Source organism: Ornithodoros turicata, chromosome 4 (assembly GCF_037126465.1).
Source record: "Ornithodoros turicata isolate Travis chromosome 4, ASM3712646v1, whole genome shotgun sequence".
NCBI classification, from domain to species: domain Eukaryota; kingdom Metazoa; phylum Arthropoda; class Arachnida; order Ixodida; family Argasidae; genus Ornithodoros; species Ornithodoros turicata.
The window spans coordinates 24,603,944-24,626,658 of record NC_088204.1 but is presented as its reverse complement, the minus strand read 5'-3'; the positions used below and the strand labels follow the sequence as shown (position 1 = coordinate 24,626,658).

The 22,715-nt window shown below is 46.4% G+C and overlaps 1 long non-coding RNA gene across 1 annotated transcript; it reads right to left on the bottom strand.

The window, feature by feature from the left end:
• Window positions 1-8,220: 8,220 nt before the first annotated feature.
• LOC135392830 (uncharacterized) lies at window positions 8,221-9,881 on the bottom strand. The gene is made up of 3 exons (XR_010422245.1): window positions 9,778-9,881; window positions 9,144-9,252; window positions 8,221-8,304 (listed from the first exon to the last, which is right to left on the bottom strand). It is a non-coding gene; the product is annotated as an uncharacterized LOC135392830 (long non-coding RNA).
• Between the last annotated feature and the right edge of the window lie 12,834 nt (window positions 9,882-22,715).

The window sequence follows — 22,715 nt, the reverse complement described above, 5'->3', positions numbered from 1 at the left end:
TGGGGATGAACCGCGAAGTCATCCTTATCCCGGCAACTTGCTCCTGCAAGGACCGGGGCTTCCAATTGAGCAGAAACGACCTTGAACAAACGAACTTTGATCTTAGCCAAAAGGCCGAGATTGCCACATTGCCACATTGATCATGCCACATTGATCACAGGCTTCCCGACACCAGGTAAGTATGCCAGTGCTTGCATCGCGAGTTGCCCCCAAGGGATCGCAGTATGCAAAGTGAGAGTTGTTTGCTGTAGCGACAGGGGGAAATCCACGTAGTTTCAATGCCGCTCTCTTCATTATTGCTACGTGCCAGGATGACACTTGTTGTAGTTAATCTGTTTCTTATTTAAATTTGTGAATTTTCAGTAGCGTAATGCTGTAACGGTCATTATGACAGCCTCGATGGTAGACGTCAGCCCATCAAGAAATATTAGAGCTGTCTCTATCTCTAGCTGTCTCTAGAGGTCTATCTCCAGACCTTTGGAGGCATTGTCGTGGGCATCAGAACACTGCTGACTTGCGTTCGCGAGGAATTTCAGCCACTCAATTCTGCGAAACCGCATGTGGCTCTCCGGACCTCTCTGGTTTCATCAAGCTCCCGCCATCTGGCCCCCGGAACCTCACTCCTCACTCGGCTCATCAACTCATAGTTTAGAGCCTCTTTACTCATGCCCTGAAGAGATCTCATTCCTGCACACTCACGTCTCCTCTCAGATTTTGCTGACTATCCTTGACTACAGTAGCTACATGCGTCTCATAGCCGTAACGGCGTGGAATTTCCGTTTTGTTCGACGGTGCCAAGGTCGCCTAGCGCCCGAGACCGGCCATCTCTCTTCCTCTCATTTACGAACAACGAGTCGCGGAACACTACCCAGTAAACCACGAATATCCTGGAGACGCCCAAAATATGCCGCAGACGTCGAAGACGTCAAAACATCCTATGTACGTCCAGTAGACATTCGTGATGTGATCCAAACTATGTCGCACATGTCACAACTGTAGCTATGTTCTATGCATGTCACATGGACGTCCAGTCTGTCTCCTCAGAATATTTTAGTTGTTCGGGATATCCAATTCCCCTAGTAGCACACTTTGTTGCCAGAACATTGTGGTAATGTTTTACTCCAACGTTGTAGAAACGTGGCTAATGTCCTCTTGAAAATCTGTTGCAGCAACGTTGCTGGAAAACATTTCTGCAACATTGTGACAGCACTACAACCATGTTTCCCGAACACAAATACAATATTGAGGCGATATTTCCGTCATGCTTCCACAATATTGTGACACCGTTACAGCAATATTCTTCAATGCACACACAATATTGTGGCAACATTTGGGTAATGTTTTCAATACAATATGACAGTGTTACAGCCATATTTCCGTAATACAACACAACATTTAGGCAAGAATTATGTAACGTTCCTATACAACATTGTAATGCGTTACATTCATATTTGTTGAGCACACCCCAGGTAGCACCGAATGGTATGGCAACATTTCATCAATATCAGCTTGCTTGCTTAGTATAGGCTATGGAACGTCAGCCTCCCTCGCGGGGGCTTGCTGTCAAAAAAAAAAAAAAAAAACAAGGAAGAAACAGAAAAAAAAAACCCCGGGGGATCAGAAAAAAATAAAAATAAATAAAACGCCGCGAAGGTTGCACGGGCACATCATGGGATACGTCCAGTGTGACGGCTAGGGGTTTTACCGATGGCAAGCCAAGATATGCAGGTGGATCAGCTTGAAGTTGGCTATAGACCGCTATGGCACTTTGCCAATGGCGATCCAAGCATTTCTGCTTGGAAGTAGAGGCCGCTTCTCGTCAGGCGGTGTGTCATTCTCGTCGGTCCGCTGCAGTTTGGACTGGCCCGAGGGAGGTTCACGGAATGCCGGCGCCGTTGCAGCTGTTGGGGTGGTGCTAGCCTCCCGCTTCTCTGTGACTGCGGGGGTTTCTTCACACCTCTCGCGACGCTGTTCTCGTCCCGCCGGCCGGCTGTTTTCCGTGGCCCTGGCTGCTGTCTTAGGGGGGTTCTCGAGGAATCTTGTTTTCGTCTTTTTGAGTGTCGCTTTCCTGGTGGGACACCCTCCGTAGGTGGCCGCGTGGCTTCCACCGCAGTTCGCACATTTTGTTGCTGCAGGGTTGGGGCAGTCCCTGTGACTGTGAGGTGCACTGCAGCGCCAGAAAGCGCACGCCACTCCGGCAGTGACGAGCGATGTGGCCAAAGCGCTGGCAGCGAAAGCACTGGGTTAGGGGTACATGCTCATGAACCCTGTAACTGTTGAAGCCGAGTTCAATCCTACTTGGCAATGGCATGTCCTGGCGGAAAGTCAGAATCACATTGCTTGTGGGGATCTTCGTCTCTGCGTCGTCTCGTCCCGGGCGGTAGCGGAAAATGCGTTGGGTCTCAACAACGCCATCCTCGCGTAGAAAATTCATAAGCTGTTGATCTGTGTACGGGTCGTGCATACCACTGATTCTCCCGATGTTTCTTGTGTAGGACACTGGCACACAGCACGACACTTGCACTCCAACGAGGGCTTGGATGGCACAGATGCTTTTAACGCTGCCTCGGGGTCGGCGACGGTGAGAGACATCATTCCGTCGGCGTAGATCTCATGTCGTAACACGGGCGCCTCCGTGACGGCTCGAATATCCTTTACAATGCTGTTAGGGTTAACCTATAACAGCGATTCGAACGGGTTTACCGGTCGAATTATGATCGAGATGCCAGGTCTGCGTCCCTTCTTGTGCAGGAGTGGAGTTTCGCTGTCGTCAGCCACCTTGTCGGTGCCACAGTCAGCGTCGGCCTGGCTGCTGTCTGGTCGTAGTAGCTCGTCGTGCCTCCGGCGCTTGCACGCCGACGACTCCGGGCTGGATGAAGTTGCTTCGTTGAAGGATTCAGCGTGTGACGTAGAGCTCTCAAAAAGAGCTGTTTACTGCCTTGGCTCCTCCTTTGCCGAGACCCTTGCCACCTTTTCCTCTGCCTGACATAGCTGCTACCTCTGCTGGAGCCGTTGCCCAAACGTCGCTAATGGCCACGACTTTAACATCATTTGCAACATGCACTTGTAACACTCGAGCAACGTATAAATAACACTGCAACAACATTGCGGCATCGTAAGTACACATTTTGCAATGCGTGTCCTCATAAGTGTCCCGCCCCTCCCGCCTAACTGGGGGTGGGGGTGACCCGTATTGTCATCATGCAGTAGAGCTACCTATGAGGTCTACCTACCGTAGTCTACCTGTGGAGGTAGACCAAGGTAGATCTAGCCAGGTAGCGAAGGAGGGGGAAAAAAGGAATCTGACCCGGCAATCTCCGTGACTCATGCGATCCTGGGTGTTGGTAGCACAGGTATACGATTGTAAACAAAAAAACATTTGCAACGCGCGCATGAGTTTTGTGGGTATACTAATAGTTTATTCATAATTTAAGTATAGGAAAAGCTATGCGTTGCCCCACTAGTACACATACGAAATCATATACCACCTGAGTACGTTTCCGTATCCTACAAGGTATATCTAAACTGGTAGCGAAAAGAAGCGAAAATACCAAATCAGACCCATCGGCAAGGCCACCAGCAAGAGGCGCGAGCGATCCTGGGTGTTGACAGTAGAGGTACGGTTGTAAACAGAAAAACTTTACAACATGGGCGTGGCTTGTGTGTGTACTAATAGGTTATTCATAATTTCAATGTAGAAAAAGCTTTCTGTTGCCCCTCTCGTGCACATATACGAGATCATCTACCACTCCAGTACATTTTCGTATCCTGCTCCTTTGCGCATGTGTCACAGTTTGGTCTGTTTGGTCCGTGCGTCTCTGTATCCGTACCGTGTGTCCGTGCATTGTAATACGGAGTTCGTACACTCTTTGGGTTAAGCAGGAAGCGACGTTCACATCTCCGTGCTGTAAACCAAGATTAACACGAGTGAACAGATGAATACAATGATCCCATGTTGCTGGGCCCGCGAAAGAAAAATTTCGTCATGGGACGAGCGGCCATTATGGTGTGAGTGTTAGCAGGAACCAACTGTGTACAACGATGTCGTGTTTTGTTGCAATGGACCTATAACGGCCACTTATTGAATAAATGCAAACGTCTAATCACTAGGTATACGTATAGCTCTAGGTGAGAAATGGGCCTTATGTGAGCCTTCCTAATTTCTCTATGGTCATCACGATGCGTTTCTGTTTGGAGTTTTCAAAATCTGTGATAACTATGTATTTGGAATTGATATGATTCATTAAATCTGATATGCTTTATTTTTCTGTGTTCTCGTCTGGTATTGTTGACTGGGCGCGGAAAAGGGAATACAAGGCAAGCGAAGTGGGCCGGGCCAATGTAAACGTGCATGGATAATTATGCACTACTTATTATTCATACTAGTGACGTCGTCTCTGACGTCATTTATTTACAATCGTAGTAGTCCGCGCAACGGATGGATGGCGCTGACCGTCTCTATCATGGCGTCATTCTGAAGACACAGGGGCCTATGGGAGTTACGCTACCTGTTTAAATATACCTTGTATCCTACTTCACCGCGCATGTGTAACAGTATAGGCTCGTTTGCCCGTGCATCCTTGTATCCTTGCCGTGTGCCCGTGCATCGTAATACGGAGTTCGTACACATTTTGGATTAAACAGGGAGCGGCGCTCACATCTCGAAGCTGTAGATGAAGATTAATACGTGTGAACAGATGAGTGCACAGTTGAGATAGTGCCCTATTGCTGGCTCCGCGAAAAAAAGGGGTTTTGTCATGGCGAGACCGGCCATAATAGCGTAAGTGTTAGCGAGTGTTAGCTGTGCACCAACGATGTCATGTTTTTCGCAACGAACCTATAATGACAACTCCTTGAAGAAATGCAAACGACTACTATAGTCAGTACGCGTACGTTTAGCTTTAGGTGAGAAATGGACACTAAGTGAAACTCCGTGTGATAACTGTATGTATTTCGAACAGCTATCTGTCATTAAACCTGATTTACTTTTATTTGTTCTCGTCTGGGATTGCTGCCCTTGGTGATTAGTATGGTTCGGTCTGGAAAAGGGAGGGAATACAAAGCAAACGAAGCACGCGAATGCAAATGCGAAGAACGCGAAACGCCATGGCTCATTATGCACTGCTTATTATTAATGCTGCTGACGTCATATATGACGTCATTTACTGCAAATGTAGTAGTCCGCGCAACCGATGGTTGGCGCTGACAGTTTCTATCATGGCGTGATCTGAAGAAGCAGGGCCCTATGGGAGTTTCGCATACCTGTCTATACAGGGTATCCCAGAAAACGTGTCATTGAATTATAATAAAAAAAACTACGCCACCTAGAATCATGCGGCCAAGAGCATTTGATCTTATTAGGTTTTTGCCACCTCCTAATGTGAATGTCATGTACTCCAAGTTTAATTATGTAAATATTTGCGAACTGAACTCAGAAATTTGCCAAGTAAAGGTCACTAGTTTTACCCCACCAATGTGAAGAGCGTGCCGAATTCACTCAAATTCATGATAATTCAAAGTGATATTCACGAGCTATCGCATCGGAAAAAATAGCTGAATATCATGCTTTTCGGAGCACTTGACCATAGCGCGCGATGACTTTTTGAGCGCAATAGCTCTCAATGCGACGAAAGGAGGTTCCGAAGCCAGTCCACAGAATGATAGTAGAAAAAGTAACAGTTCCTAAAATTGGGAGAGGAAAAGCATTGTCCCAACGAAAGTCGGACGTGATAAGCCGTGCCTGTTTTATCTCTTTCGGGGAGGGCTGGGTTATCGGGGAGGGCTGGGTTTCCAACTTCCTTTCGTCGGACTGACAAAGATTGCCCTGAAAAATTCATCGTGCGCTATTCTGTGCGACCTCCGTAGAGCATGATGTTCGGCTATTTTTTCCGATGGAATAGCTCCTGAATATCCCTGTCAATTACTATTAATTTGACTAAATTAGACACGCTCTTCACATTGTTGGGGTAAAAAAAGTGACCTTTACTATGCAAATTTCCGACTTAAGCTCGCAAAAATTTACATAATTAAACCTACGTTACACGACATTCACATGAGGAGGTGGCAAAAACCCAGTAAGAACAAATGCCACTGACCGCATGACTCTATGTGGTGTAGTTTTTTTTATTATAATTCAATGACATGTTTTCTGGGACACCCTGTATGTACCTTGGGTAGACTAAGCTGGGGAAACCGCTTGGGCGTCCCACTGGATGGAGCATATACTGAAACAAAAACTGTTGGGGAACTTTCATTAAGGGTAGTGGGGCGTGAAACATTTGTAATGGTGACTATGATGCATACTTGCAATTAACCCATGTATCCGTAACGAGTCAAGTATACCCAACAACATTCCTGACATCCCTTCCTGTCAAGTACCATGTTTTTAAGTCACGCTTGTGCTATATGGGATATTAACTGAGAGGAATGCATGAGATCCCCTCACAAAACCTGGATACATTACGAATATGTTGCCGGAACTGTTGTATTGCTTTTCCAAGCAACATCGCTGTAACGCTATCTAAATGTTTCAAAAATACAACTCAAATGTCGCCTCCACATTGTATTTATGTTGGAGAAATATGGGTATAACACTGTCTCTACGTTGCGGAAACGTAAGACGAATGTTTCCTTCATATTGCATTTGGGTTGAACTAATGTGGATGCAATGCACTCTCAGTGTTGCAGAAACACAACACAAATATTGCTTATGGCTGTAATGTTGTCTCTACGTTGCAGCAAAATAATATAAATGTTGCCTCAGTATTTTATTTGTGTTCGAGAAATATGGCTGCAATCCTGTCTCAATGTTGCAACAACGTAACACAAATGTTGCCTTAATATTTTATTTTTTGTTGGAAAAATATGGCTTCGATACTGCCTCAATGTTGCTGAAAAGTAAAACAAATGTTGCCTTAGAGCATCGAAGAGCATCGAAATGATCGGAATAAAATATGATGGGAGATGTAGAAATTACAATTGTGAGCCCTGTGATACATATTCGCACAAAAAGTTTGAGCGTAGCGCGCAATCTTGGCGCGCGAGGGGCTCTGAATCTCGCAGCACAAATGCCCCATCACTCGGCTGCCAGCCGCTGACGTGATGTGGCAGCGCCGTCTTTTTCTTTCTTTTTTTTTTTTTCTCCGGCGTCGCGGCGCCGGCAATCTAGCGAGCAGGAAGAGTTGTTGTTCATCGGACGTCGTGGAAAAGACAGGTGATTAACTGAACACTCTTTAGGCGACAAGTCTGCTCTTCTTGACGAAACGTTTTATGGAGTTCGAGCCTCAGCTCCGCCAGCTTCGATTTCGCCACACGAATGTACCGAAGGCTGGTAAGTGATGCTGCTAAGTGTGAACGAACATTCGGATTGAAATATAATGCTTCTTCTTGGTTACAAATGCATATAGTCATGAAGACGCTGCGCAGGGACCAGTGTTTTCATTTGAAGAGGTCGTCGACCACCATTACTTCCACGTGTTATGGTGAACACGATGGGCTCTGAACCGCATGGACACTGGCATCTCCGAGGCGAAAGAACGGACCGATGAATGCATAGCTGTGTAACATTGCGCTTACCATATATTACTGATACCAGGAGCGCAACCATAAACACAACAAGATGGATACCAAAATAAAGTCAGTAGAGTTCATCTGCTAGCGATCTGTGGGAAACCCCCCCAGGGAGCACATGGTGGGCTAGTAAACGTCTAAATGACGTCTAAAAAAAGAGATAAGGAATGTCTATAGAATGTCTAGGCAATTAGACCAAATGTCTAGTATCCCTCCACTAGACGTCAAATAACACGTCTAACGTTACGCCACCTAGCCATCTAGCCCTAGACATCCGATGTCTATGTACCTAGCCGTGATTTAGACACTCTTTTGACCTGGATGTCTGGAACAGGGTCAGACACTTAACCATGTATTAGACATGAAGTCTACAGCTAGACCAATTTTATCCCTCCATTCAGGCAACAGGTCTAGGGTTATACATTTCCTGTACCTTACTTTAGCCACCTTTAGACCTACTTTAGACCATGACTAGTCCTGCTACCGTCCTGGCATGCATTCATGCAGAAATGTGATATAATTGATAGCAACACGGATCTCAGCATAAACATTTATTCGCAGTAAACCACACACGAAGTCTACGGTACAAAACTCTTGTCTAAAACTGGATTGACTTTGCCGCCAAGCAGGCGTCTTGTGCTTTGAATGGCAGCAGGGTGTTGATGGCCACCTCATTCCTTTCTTCCAACGAGTGATTGTTGGTGCTGCAGCACTGCCTCCAATGACTCACTGTGGCTAGAAAATAGAACAAAACATGTCAGAAAGCATTATGTAGCCTGCTAGTTCTAACGAGTTTGTTTAGTGGCTATGCACACTCTTTCACGGGATGCTTGTCTGGCAACATAAGAGCAAAAGCTGTATCAACACTGATCAGAGACACAAAGAAAAGAAGCTGCACGTACAAAAATCACAGAACTGTTACAGCTACACAACACAAATTGCAGCAACAGCTGAAAATCTGTTTGCGCGTCACTAACTGATGTGGACGCTAGAGCCCTGCACCATCCGCGGATGGAAGCGGATATCCGTAAGATACTTGCGGATTTTGATGAGAATTTATCACTTTCTGCGGTGTGCGGATCGGATGGCTCGAGGTCGGATGCAGATATACCGCATGCTGTAATTTTTCTACTAGCAATTTATTTGTATTGCGCACCGACAGCGAGCGCATGCTGGGGTTCACCTTTGACCATGCACGGCCAAGACGGGAGAGAAGGCATTTTGGCGTCCACACGAGCACCGGTGAGGAAGTGTTCCAGAAGTCTCTCCATATCGCGTTTGTTGAAAGCTTTACCTTTGCTTGTCGCCATGAGTCCTTCCATGAGAGCATGGAGGCATCCGAAATTATACCAACATTCTTCCGGCTGTGTTTACGCGCCCTTCAAAACTTGCGGATCTAAACGGTTGTGTATGCAACGGTGCGGATCGGATAACATGTACGCGGATGCTAGAAATCGTATCTGGGCAGGGCTCTAGCGGACGCTGCCAGGATCTCAGGGATATGAGGATGTAACAGCTGTCGCTGTGAAAGTACATCAATGTGACAGGCGTTTTCTCGTGACACACGACCTTACCTGGTCGAGCAGGCGACTGCTAAGCACTCCATGATTGGCGCAGCACTTCCATCACTCCATTACGCTAAAACAACATCTGTGCTGCTCTCATAACTTTGGTGCAAAACTTCTGTACAGGATAAAAATAAACACTGTGTATATTATAAAAGACAATACAAAGCAAGAGCTGTATCACCACGTCAAATATTATAAGTACGTACAAGTACTATACAAGTTTATTCACATGACGTCATCCGCAGGAGACTGCCACTGTCGCTAGCAGGCAGATTTGCTGCCATCGGCCTTATTGTAGATTTCAGTCAAGCTGTTACCCATATTATACTCACCGTATATCTGGTGTTTAAAACTTGTTGCTCTGTGATTTGTAGAATGTCTGAGCAATTTCCATATTTTTTGTGTTAATAGTCACCTAAAAAGCATAATGCAGCGAACAAATGCAAGGACTAAACATTGAGGGACCTATAGTATGGCACTGAGGTGACTTCAGTGAATAAACCTTTTAGGAACTCAAATCTTGCACTACTACCAGATAGCTGTTTGGTTGAAGTAAGACGGAATGACATAGTCACGCTGTTCTCAATACAATACCAAGGATGTCTCAAAACGACCAAGCACAAAAATACTAGTTTTTTACCGTTTGATGAATATTTTGTCTGCTGCCCACACAGGTTGTGCGGTTCCTTAGCAAGCTTCTGGCAGTCATTTCTTCTACATCGCTCTTCCCTGCTGACTTTCACAGCATCTGAAAAAAAGTTCGATTTCGTTAACCACAAGACAACCATGTAAATGGAAAGCAGTTAGAGTCTTCCACCAACTATATTTGCAACACTTTGTTGACAAAAAATTTAAAGAGGCTCCCTCCAGAGTAAGATTAGGGGGCACATCGAACATCAGGAACATTGGAGGACAACACCAGTCACACGTCAGTGACAACTGCTTCCCCTCACCTCACAGGGAACTGTTAAGCTTATATGCAAATAGCTGTTTCGTAGGGTAGGTTACCACTATTTTCATATCCACCGATGCAAGATAGTCCAAGCACCTATAAAAGGAAAAACCCAGTTGCTATGAAACCATGATATGCAAACAAAAGTACTTGCGCAAAATTTTCAGTGTGTAGTTTCACTACCAGCAAAAAATGCAACAACCGAAGTCGCGCTGACATGACAATGACCTAACCAGCATTTATGTTCCGGCATGTCCGCCCTGCAAACCGTAACTGTCGACTTTCGTTTACTCAAGACTTCAACAGTCATCGAAAACTCGTTAATCTCGATGATGAATTAGTGATACCGTATTTGTTTTAGCACCAAGACGAACCAAGGCACTTAATGAAACGTTGTACTGCCGAACATACAACGTTTATCACTACTTTGAATGCAAGTGCAGTCAGGTCAACCCACACTTCCAATATGCTTCAATCGGTGATACGAAGCCGAAATAAAGGAAACGATATTCCGATATTATGCCACGCATCCCTACTACATGCGATTTGGTGCACAGAAACAGGCACATACTTTAATGAAGAGTGAACTCACCCCTTAAACTTGAAAGCCAGAGAACAAAGAAACGTTGTCCACCACAGTACTCTGGTGCTGCGCTCAACAGCTTTTATCACTGGGCAGTACGGCGTACGTTCTCGCTATGCTCAAAAATTGCAAGACAAAACGCGCGGGAGATTAGAACTTCGAAAGATTTTCGTATAACAACCAGTGGAATGCAGCCGCGAAGACCCCAACTGCTACCCGTTGCGCGTCCGGAAAGTTTGAAGTTTCAACCGTTGAAACTGAACTGGTTCGAACTGGTTGGATGGATGGATGATGGATGGTGATTGGGTAGATGGGCAGACGTCATTGCCATTGCTTTAACTCGTGCTTATTGAGTACTTATTTTTTGTAATATCTTTAATTTCCGTGGCCGTTCATTATAATTGGGTGGTGGAGGTTAAATGTTAAATAACACATATGCCAATCCAGCGGAAGTGACACCAACATCATCATCATTATGCAATCGCCATCGTTGTTGCAGCGACGAGTGTCGTATTTTGTGATGTGTGTGTTGAAAATCGCTGTTCTTTTTGCAAACATTTTATGAGTGCCTTTGCTACTGAGCTACAGGTGTGCCTAATATGTAGCGCATTGCCTGTTCAGCGGTTTCAAAAAGATACCATGGGCAGTTTCAAGATTTTTTGAAGGGTCCTGAAATCCCTGAGTCACGTCAAATTCCATTTTACTGCTGCAGCTGTGTAGCTTGTGGGAAAATGTTATGTGCAGCAAACAAACATCTGCTATCTGCTGCCTACAGTACGTGCAAAGTGCTTCTGTGTTTGTGGAGCTATGGTTTATAGTGCTGCGCTGCACGATTCGTCAGAGTCGTCGTCTTTTTTATTGACGTTTCAGTGATTCAATAATTTAGTTGCTGATTTCTTTAAGTTGGTGTAGCAGTTGGTGCTACACTGCACCAACCCCTGCACCAACACCTTATTGGTGTTGGTTGTTGGAGTTACTAACGTACAAAATTTACATTTACCAGCAACGGTAACGCCATCAGGAACGATAGTTCAAGAAATATTGCTCCGAACAAATGCGGGCCTTCGTTAAGAAAAAAAGATATATATTCAGTAAAATAAAATATTACTTCACAGCACTTAGATTCTGGTAATGTCTTCTAGTTGTGGATACTGTCAGTGTATATGCATGTCAGTGAGCCAAAAACACTCGGATCATCATATGTATGGACATTATTTAAATTATCTACGTACCTCAGTCAGACTGCCTTCATCTGACTGATCTTTTGTTACAATATATAGGCATACAACTCACATAGCATGAAAGACTACATACTATCCATTTGGTCATAATATAATTGGACAAAGTTAATGTGGTCCATTCCTTGCATAGTTTCTGAAGGTTGTTGCAGAGTCCAGTTTTATTATCTCAGTATGATCATTTGCAAACAGATTGTACTTGCTGCTCCACACACGTGTGATGGAAAGTAAGAGAATAAGGAATTTCCTTCGTGTATGAGGATCATCCAACAAAAGTTCCTCTGCTGTGATCAAAATAATAAACCTATAGCACAACATTGAAAAAAATTATGTACAGATTAGAGCTCAACGTTACTCCCTAGTACAGTCACCTTATTTATTTATTTATTTATTTACCCTCAGGGTTCTTCATTACAGAGGGGAGTGGGTAATATATTGAAAATAGACATACACATATGTTATACAAAAAACAAGAACAAGAAATGCAGTTGATCAAAATGCAGGTTTCATGGACAAATAAGCACATGTATCAAAACAGGTATCAAACACTATATTCGCTAAGTGCATTGTTGAAATGAGTGATAGAGTTGATGTTGGAAACAGAAGAAGGAAGGTGGTTCCACCTACGTGCTGTGCGCGGGATCAACGAATCAGCCAGTGTGTTAGTTGCAGCTATGGGAACAAACACTTTGTGAGAATGATCTACACGCAAGGATATATAATGTGCAGAGGAAAGAAGTTCGTTTTTTAGCGACATGTTGTGATAATAAATTTTATGAAGCAGAGAAATGCTAGAAAAGTCGCGTCGGGACTGTAATGATTGTAATGATAAATGATTCTTCATTAGTGTCACGCTGGATGTTCGATGGTAGTTGCAGAGAATGAATCGCGCGGCTCGGTTCTGCACTTGCTCCAATGCGTTAATCAGGGTACGATTACTAGGGCTCCATACAGCTGAAGCATACTCAAGATAGGGTCTAATCAGCGACTTGTACAAGTTTAGTTTAAGGCTACTAGGGACACGAGAGAAGTTACGTTTAAGGTATCCGAGCGTACGATTGGCCTTATTTATAATGTAGCAAACATGTGGTTTCCATGAGAGGTTTGAAGACAGGATTACACCTAAAATGGTTCTGCTGGCGACAGTTTACGTGTTATTCTCATGTGTTTACATTTTGCGATGTTTAATTCCATTCACCATTTCTGACACCATTTATTTAGCTGAACGTTTTGGATACTGTGATACCAAGTATTCAATACGTTGTCTGTGCCATGCTATGCCCTGTTTACAAAGTGAGGCATTCACTTTGCATTTCACCTGATCAATTTGTGTTTCATGATCACTTTCGAATTGGTGACTGCCGAGGGGTGCTTTGAGAGGAAGATGGAACAGCAGATTGGGCAAATTTTCATTGAAGTAGGAATCATCACCTTGAGCACGATGAGAACGAAGTATACAGGAAGCTCACGAAAAGGAAACTCACGTTTGTGTGTCTCCTGTATACTTCATTCTCCTCATGCTCAAGGTGATGCTTCCTACTTCAATGTTGTACCAGCTCGCTTGTGTACTTTTTCTCCCTTTGGCAAATTTCCAGATGAATTTCTGGAACAAATCCCGAGTCTTTCAAGACGAGTGCAGACAGCGTTGACGTGGTTGTACTACACCCTTCCAAGTCCTGTGCGTTTTTGTTTCATTGTAGTTTGACGCTTTCCCAGGATCTCGCAGTACATCTGCATTTACTGTCATTGTGCGTGTTAGGTAATCTACAAGTTGCACACAACGATAATCCTAAAACACTGTCGGCATAGCCTTTCCAGACGAAAACGCGAGTTTGACCTCCTTCAGAATGCTTTCACTGGGCACCCATCAGGTCTTCCTATGGTATTTTGTCTCAGCACTTGCATAATGCATAATGCACCCACGTTTCATTAATAATAATAATTGTTCCAAGAAATTCATCTTGACCGTCTTGATACCATTGAAGGAAAATGCAAGCCGCATTCATTCGTTGCTCCTTACGAACGTTACCGAGCAAATGTGGCCCCCATCTCGCATAACTTTCGTTGACCATGCTGAAGGAAATTTGTTCCCATTAGTATCAGAGTGCAGTACCAGTGACCCGCCAGTCTCCGTTAACAATTCTCGGAATTTCAGAAAAGAAACGTCGTTTCGTGGTGTTATAGCTGATCTCCCACTGTACTGGAGAAGAAGAAGAAGCTCGTACTGTACGGACGTGTTCCTTTGCTGCTCTTCTTATTTTGGTTTCCAAAGCCACCTTTCTCCGAAAGCAGATATTTCTACCTGTTTTCATGGATGCAGGCGGAGGGCGCCGCCGTGTCCTTCGAGGGCGCAGCGGCAGCTGTTCGCCGCGCTTGCACTTGCCTGACAGAAGTCGGTCTCCGATGAATAGAAGCTCGGCCACCGGCCTGGAGGGCGGTGACCGTCTACCAGCCGTGGTACCCACACCACAAACCTCCCAAACGGAGATTCTGAACGACGAGCTCGGCCACGTCACCGGTATCCTTCAAGATAAATGTTGCGTGGAAGATATGCAAGTCGCTGAAGACAATGGTGAGAAGCCATTCCAAGTCGTCACGTACCGGAAAAGCCGACCGGGTGGCATCCCAGTCGTCTTCAGATGTGCGACAGAGTCTGATTCATTCTGGCAGGTTGACCCCAACCTCATAGCAAGAGAGATCTTGAAGGCTACTCAAGAAAAAGTGAGGCACAACCGTATCAACAAGCACGGTACTCTCATCGTCCACGTGTCCTCTGAACAGTCTGCCCGCAGCCTGGTCGCACTACGATCACTTGCTGGAGTCTCTGTTCATCCCTACATCCCAGAATCCTATCTGCGCGCGATGGGACGCATATTTAAAGTTCCGCGCCGATACAGCGAAGAACAGCTTCTAGAATATCTGAAGCCCAGCGGAGTCCTTCGTGTAAAGAGAGAAGTGGCATATACCCGCGAGAGCGATGGTTCCGCCAACGAAATCGTCAAATCCAGTGTCCTCCTAACGTTCCAGCCTGGGCTCGCGCTGCCCCCGGAAGTCTGCATGGGATTCTCCTGCTACCCGGTGTCAGAGTACGTTGAGCCGCCAGTTCAATGCTTCAAATGTCAAAGGTACGGCCATTATGCCCGAAATTGCCGCGGACCCCTGCGGTGCAAGGTGTGTTCCGGTCCCCATGACTTCAAAGACTGTACGGCAAAGCGCGAGCCCAAATGCGCAAACTGCACCGGACCCCATACTGCCACCTATCGAGCTTGTAGGGTTGCTAAGGCGGCAATGGCCAGTCATCGACGGAGAGTCTTGTGCGAACGGACAATCTCACCTCCTCTTGTCAATAACCGGTCGCAGCTTGATTTTCTGCACCATCCTGAACCTCACTTCCCGAGCCTTTCAAGTACCAGTCAACAGCCTCAGGTTGGAAACAAGAAATTAAATAAAACATTCGCCTCCGTCGCCAGGAAGGCTCAGATGGTCACGTGTGCTTCGTCACCCCAAACGCCCTCAAAGGAACATGAACCGATGCAATCTGTGACTGGATCTCAGCGTCAAACTTGCTGTCAGCCAGCGCTCCAAAGTCACGACAATGTCTTCGGTTCCGTCCTCACTATGCTGTTCGCAGCACTACGTGCCATCGTTCATCGGATTCCCTTAGCATCCGATCTACCGGAGGTCAGAGCAGTGCTTGCTCTCGAACCACTTCTGAACAATGGTGCCTCCACTTTGGTACCCCGGAATGCCTAATAGGACAACGACCCTGTCAGCGCTTCGATATCACCAAGCAACAGTCTTTCAATGGAACGCAAGGGGTCTGCAGTCGAAGTTGTCCGATTTCCGCCAGTTTGTGTGGCGACACAAATTCCCTCTCCTCATGTGCATATCTGAATGCGGCATTACCGAGGAATTTCGTTTGTCGGAATATGTCACCTTCGTTTCCGAGCCCCTTGGAAGAAGAAGCAGAGCAGCGCTCTTCGTGCGCTCCGATATACCTGCAATACAAAACCGCGTGCGGATAACAGGGTCTGGTGAATACGTATGCTGTACTGTTCGTTTGGCTTCTCTTGACATCACTGTCGTCTCCTTATACATCCCGCCGGCAACTAATTACAATGTGGATGACTTGGGCGCACTACTGGACAGCATTCCCTCTCCGTATGTCGTCTGTGGGGACTTCAACGCCCATAACATCATCTGGGGCAGTACACGCTCGGATACGAGAGGGGAGAGGCTTGCTGCCCTGTTTCAAGAACGGGATCTTAGGCTTCTCAATGATGGCTCCCCTACTTTTATACAAGGAGCACTACTTTCATCGTGCTTGGACCTAACAGCCGTGTCTGCATCGATAGAGCATCGTTTCACCTGGTGCGTTGACGTAGACACGCTCGGGAGTGACCACCTGCCCATACTGCTTTGCATCCGTGGCGCCCGCCGGCCCCGCGCTAGTCACTGCATCAAGCGGACCAACTGGGAGAGTTACAGGACTGCTCTCGAATCCACTCTCGCCGCCAATACGCCCGACAGTGAAAGTGGCTTTTCTCGGGCAATCACTGATGCAGCGAAATTAGCTACAAGCGTTATCCGCGTCCCCGTCCATTTTTCTGCGGTTGATGCCGAATATGAGAGGCTCCGCGCCATTTGTCGTCGCGCCGAGCGCAGAGCACGTCGCACCCAACTTCCAACTCACCAAGCTGAAGCTCGACGGATCCAGAAGGCAATTCAAAGGCGTCTACGTAAGTTAGCGCGCGACCGCTGGCGGAACTTCGCTGCATCTTTGTCACCCCGTACACCCATGTCTCGTATATGGACCGTGCTCAGGGGGCTTTCTGCCCCAGTTGCTCAGCGGAACCCATTCCTATCGTTATCACTAGCTTCCGGGCGCTCAGTTCTGCAGATTGCTGAAGAGTACTGCGCACGTCTCACCACGCTCTCAGCCTCTGCGCTGTCTTCTGCACGTGATATCCCTATCGTGCTGGATTCCTCTTCAGACCCTGCCTTGGACGTACCTTTCTCGCTTGTTGAGCTTGAATCTGCCCTGAGGAATTCCCCCCAGCACACCTCGCCTGGAGCTGACCAGGTGACGTACAAAGCCCTTCGGAATCTCCCCTTATGTGGGCGTCAGCTCCTCTTGAGGCTCTTTAACAGAACCTGGCGGACAGGTGAAGTTCCACGCGGATGGAAAACTGCAATGGTTGTTCCTCTTCTGAAACCAGGCAGGTCACCGCATAATATTGATTCCTTTCGCCCGATTGCCCTCACAAGCTGCGTTGCGAAGACAATGGAGCGCATGGTTTTCCGCCGCTTGAACTGGTACCTGGAGAGCACGCGGTTTTTTCCTGAGGTGATGGCAGGATTTCGTCAGGGACGTTCAGCAATTGACAACGTACTCGATCTCGTCGCTGAAGTCCAACAAGCAAAGGCTGAAGGCAACCTCACCGGTGCAGTTTTTCTCGACGTAGAGAAAGCTTATGACAACGTGTTGCACAGCACCATCGTCGCGACGCTACAAGAGGCAGAAATAGGAGGTTGCGCCGCCTCATGGATCCAGGACTTTCTAGCTGACCGACGCATCTTCGTGCGCACAGTGGAAGGTGACACCGCTTTCCATCCAGTCCGTCGTGGTGTCCCACAGGGAAGTGTATTGAGCCCTCTCCTCTTTAATGTTATAATGGCTTCGCTTCCCGCCCAGCTTCGTGATCATACCCGCATCACTTTGTACGCAGACAACATCTGCATATGGACCTCTGCCACCCGTCGAGACACAGTCCAACGCCGGTTACAATGCGCCTTGGATTCTATTGTAGAATACCTTGCCGACCGAGGCTTATCGGTCTCTCCTGCTAAGACCGTTGCCATGGCTTTCACCCGACGCTCATTCCAAAGGTATCCATTGTTCGTCAGTGGGACACCGCTGGACTTTGTGCCTCATTGCAAGTACCTTGGCGTGACATTAGACAGAGGCATGACGTGGTCCCGGCATGTGAAAACAATAGCCACCAAGACCAGCGGTTTTGTAAATGCTTTACGTTGCATTGCTGGATCGTCGTGGGGCCTTTCATGCGCTGACCTCCGTCACGTGCACACAGCATTGATTCTGGGCACATTGCGGTACAGCCTGCCTGTTCTACACGGCCTCAGCATATCCGGAGAGCGTGAGCTTCTCAATATTCAGGCCCGAAGCCTCCGTGTCTGTTTGGGAGTTCCCAGAACGACAGAGACCTATTCTGTCCTGGCAGAGGCACGCGAAACTCCAGCAGGCGTCCTACGAGACGTGGAAACTCTCTGGATATATGCACGGTACCTCACACAGCATCCTTACCATCATCTTCGGCTCATTGATATTGACTGTCCGGACTCCAGCATTGGTATTGCTGTTGACCGCCTGAAAGTGCACCTCCCCACCACGCCATCAGTGCTTTCCTATGCCCCGCCGATGTGGACTCTTCGCAGGCCTCCTGTATGTGATCACATTCCTGGTCTTCTGAAGAAAAATGCTGTACCTCCCGTTGTTGCTCACCAACTTACACTGGAGCACCTTAACTTAGCGTACTCTCAACGACTCCCTGTGTACACTGACGGATCAGTGTCTCAAGGCGGATCTACTGCAGCCTTTTATATGCCAAATGAAAACCTTGAAGTGGCGCACAAGCTCCCCTACGAAACGTCATCTACAGAGTCCGAGCTCTTCGCCATACTGACAGCGTTGAACCACATAGCGGTATCACCGCCTGGCGCTTGGGTTGTGTTCACGGACAGTAAGGTGGCGCTAGAAGTTCTAGCAAATTATTGTTCCAGAACAATCGGCGGCCTAGATACCATGATAGTCGCAATATACAACCGACTTCTATCCTTTGGTCATAGCCTGTGTTTCCAATCGGTACCCAGTCACACCGGCCTGCACGGAAACACCCGCGCAGACGCCTTAGCACGTCGGGCACATGGGGACGGCACCTCCAGTAACTGTCTCCTACCACTTTCAGCCTCATCGTGTCGGTTACAGACACAGCGACTCCGTTATAACGGCACTCGGCAGTTTCAAGAGGACGCTGTCCGACTGAACGACCATCTCCGATCTATCGACCCGTCAATGGATTTCGTTGCCACACACCACTGCTCGCGTCAAGAAGCGTCCATTCTACACCGACTACGCCTTAATGTCGCCAGGACACCTCTACTTCTCTGTAAAATGGGTCTTCTCCAGTCGCCCAAATGCCCCACTTGCGCTGTTGAAGCTGATGTGCCACACCTTCTCCTCGACTGTCACAGATTCGACACCTCTCGAGCCACGCTGAGACGACGCCTACTCGAGCTGCGGTGCACGGACTTTTCTCTGGCCACTCTGCTCGGCCCAGTACGAGATCACACACAGCAGTCTGTGACCAAAGCAGTGCTGACTTTCTTGAGAGACTCAGGTCTGATGAATAGCCTGTGAACTCAGTCGTGAAATCTCATTCTTCTTTAACCTCATGCTTTCTTTTTAAAGTCACCTTCTGTGATTCATCTCATCATTCCTTCACCGTTTGTTAGTCATCTTTTTTGTCATATTTGTCTTTAATCTACCTCATCCTTCTTTCATCATCTGGTAGTTTTTCGTTTTTTCCTACTTCTTTTTCTTTTTCTTTATTTCTTATTTCGTAATTTTCTTTCTTTATTTATTTATTTCTTTTTCTTTCTTTATTTATTTCTTTTTCTTACTTTATTTATTTCTTTTTCTTACTTCTTTATTTCTTATTTCTTTATTTTCTTTATTTATTTATTTATTTCTTATTCCTTCTTATTTCTTTCTTTCTTTCTTTCTTTCTTTCTTTCTTTCTTTAATTATTCTCTTTTCTTTTTATTTATTTATTATTATTTCTTATTTCTGGAATAGCAAGCCGACGTCCCGTTTGGCTGACCTTTCCCCGTTTTTTTCCCTTTTCGTCTAATAAACATATCCCCCCCCCCCCACTGTACTGTTCATTGTGCAGATTTTCACGACCCTGTATAGAGGACACACCATTTCAATGCCTGTAAAGTGTTTTGTATAAACAGGTGTTAACTGTCAGTGGATATTCTCTAAAGTACTCTTTCACTCTTTTATTCTTTAACGAAAAATAGGATAACTCTTCCGTACTAGGATAGTCAGACGTACTCGGAAATATTACATCCATGCTTGAATGCCTGACACATAGGTGAACGGCACTCCATTAACCAACATCTGCAGTGCCGGGATGTCACACCCAACTACTACACCATTCAGTTTGTCCTAGTGGTGTTTCATTTAAATAACAAATATCGGGAAACTTATTTTTGGATGGCCCTCCTAATTCCAGTTCTCTTTCTGCATTTGGCTACATTTTTTGGATTTCTTGTGACGACTCTTGTGGACAGATACCAGCATGAAAGACTTAATAACAATTGGGGTTTACATTGCGAGACAACTGAGATCATGAGCGACACCACAGCAGTTGGTCTGTGGATTGCCCACCTGAGTGTCCTTAAATGTGCAATGAAAGCTCACCACACAACACACCGTATTTAATGTCCCTTGTGGAAGATGACATGTCTAAGCAAGCTGTATCCTGGCACTAAGTTGCTGCTGTTTTTGGCCGGGTTCGAACCAGCGATCTCGGGATCAGAAGGCGAACAGACTCAGTCACCAGGGCCGGTTCACGGACAACTTGAACACCACAATTATGTTAACTCTGCCATCAGGTAATTCAGTTTCCTGCATATGTTTTGTAACAATTGAACTTCAGTTTTGTAAGCCTGAAAGCTAAGCTTAGAACCACCTCTTATAATATAGTGACTGTATTTGATGTGTGAATGTGTTCACACCTCTTAAAAAGCTAATAAAACAAAAATCTTGATGATTTCTAATATGTGGTATATACAAGGCCAGCTACAAGACGTCTACAATTAGACGTCAATTACTAAATGTCTACAAGATGTCTAGTAAATCACTAATTTTAGACGTCTAAATAACGGTAAGACTTTTAGACGTCTATGCAACGTCTAGTTTGGGCACTATCCCTAAAGTCTAGGGCTAGAACAGGTCTGGACGTCTAGTTGACTACCATGTGTTCCCTGGGCCAAAACACATGGTCAAATAAGCGTTTTCTTTTTTTTTAATGGTCATATGCAGCATACAACAGTGGCACATGGAATCAATCACGAAGTGACAGGAATGTATTTAGTCGTATCATATATATGATGGACACACAGGCACAATACTGTTCACTAATTAAGACGCCTCAACCCGGGCCGTCACGGCAACAGAGAGGCCTAGCCACACCTTATACGCTGCCCGCAGTCTTGTTTTACGCAAAATGTACGAGACAAATCATGTAGAAACGCAAGTGAATGTCAAACGCAAATAAACAGTAACAGCGTCTCAGTCGGTAAGTCGCCACGATTCCGGAGCTAGCAGACGATTCTGGCGGGGAGCGGACGCATCCGGCAGCCTATGAAGTGCTCGGCCGCCTGACGTCACCACACGCCAGACTCGGCTTGGGGGACCGCGGAGCGCATTCTTGCAAACTAATTTTCTCAGGAAATTCGCACTTTTCGAAGGAAATATTTTGCGCCACAGTTTGTGACGGTAGTGTGTTATCACTGAGAGTGATGTAAGCGACGCGATCCGCAGGTTGAAACCCACAACAACACCCGGCCCCGATGGAATTCCAGCTATTTTTCTGAAAGCTTACTCTGATATTGTTACACCTGTACTATCGTTTATTTATAACTTGTCACTGAGATGCAATAATTTCCCTAGTCACTGGAAGTCATCCGTTGTAATTCCTATCCACAAGTCAGGAGATCGGCACATTGCGACCAACTACAGACCGATCAGTATTCTATGTGCGCCTTCCAAAGCGTTTGAGCACATCATATATACACACTTGTCGTCGTTCTTCAAACGCAAGCTCGTTGACTCTCAACATGGCTTCATGACAGGCAGATCTACGGTAACAAATTTGGTACCCTTCATGTCCTCCGTTGCCCCTGTCGTCAGTGCTCGCGGTCAGATTGATGTTGTCTACTTCGATGTATCAAAAGCTTTCGATTTAATGAGTCACGGCGTCCTACTAGATAAGCTACGTACATCCGGTGTTTCTGACCCGCTTGTTGCATTCTTCGAGTCATACCTAAGTCAGCGTTCCTGTTCTGTTTTTGTCTCGGGCGCGTACTCAGATGCATATGTCCCCACATCTGGGGTTCCTCAGGGATCCAACCTAGGTCCCCTGCTTTTTAATATTTTTGTGAATGACATGTCATCCTGCCTCAAACATTCTACTCGTGCACCCTGGCGGGGTGGGTTCTCGGAGTGTTTTTTTCCCTTTGTGTCCCGCCCTGTATCTTGTGGGAAAAAGCTTGACTGTTCTACGAGACCCTTCACACACAGGCAGCATGTCCAATAATACGCGCTCCTCGCTCCTTCACAAAATGGAGCTTCGACAAACCTTGCTCGACGAATTTTGGCGCAGATGGGCTCGCGAGTACATCTCCGAGCTACCGTCTGCCCATTGCTTCAACTACAGTTCCATCGTGCCATTCCAGATGGGCAAACTGGTGCTCCTTTCTTCTAAACCTCTCGCCAGAGCTTTGTGGCCGCTTGCACGGGTCACAGAGATTCAGCCAGGGCACGACGGCGTCATCCATGCATGTAAAGTCATGCTCCCTAGTGGATCAGCCGCAAGGCGACCAGTATAGCTTCTGCACAAACTGGAGGTCTAGGCAGATGCTCGTCATATCTCTGCCACAGGAATATAAGAAATTGCGAAGAGGATGAGGAATCACCTGACCCCACCTGCCCCCGT